At 38.8% G+C, this 430-nt stretch overlaps 1 long non-coding RNA gene across 2 annotated transcripts in view; it reads left to right on the forward strand.

Annotated features, from left to right (window-relative positions):
- Positions 1–217, forward strand: part of LOC121715901 — a 46,521-nt gene extending 46,304 nt beyond the window's left edge. For both annotated transcript variants that reach the window (XR_006033706.1, XR_006033705.1), the window contains exon 4: positions 1–217. This exon is cut by the window's left edge and continues 249 nt beyond it. This is a non-coding gene — a long non-coding RNA (uncharacterized LOC121715901).
- Positions 218–430: the final 213 nt, after the last annotated feature.

Below are 430 nucleotides of genomic sequence, written 5' to 3' on the forward strand. Positions count from 1 at the left end.
GGGACCAGTACCACAGTGGCTACAAAGTTTTGTTTTATGGATACCTGATATCTTTGACAATGTGGAAAATGGGCTACAAAAATACGATGCAATCTAAAGCACTAGGAACCTACAGCATTCATCATCGAATGTGTGCACATTGAGAGTGCTATTTCCATTCTGTAGATTTCCTTTTGAAATTGTTGCACTGTTTTTTTTTTGTTACTTTGAAATTCTTTTTCTCTAATAAATGATATATGTTTTCTAAAACAAAAAGGATCCTGCTTTTGTCTTGCTTTGATCACCTCCGAGTGGGTTGTTGAATGTTTAATGCCGAGGTATTAAAATGATAAGTGTAAGAGTGATGGGGATGAGATGGCTCCTCGGGTGCTGTTTCTGAGGACGGATGTGCTGGGAGCTGTCACACGCTTGTCCAAATGGAACAGATGAT

The sequence above is a fragment of the Alosa sapidissima genome, chromosome 8 (genome assembly GCF_018492685.1).
Source record: "Alosa sapidissima isolate fAloSap1 chromosome 8, fAloSap1.pri, whole genome shotgun sequence".
Classification (NCBI taxonomy): Eukaryota; Metazoa; Chordata; class Actinopteri; order Clupeiformes; family Clupeidae; genus Alosa; species Alosa sapidissima.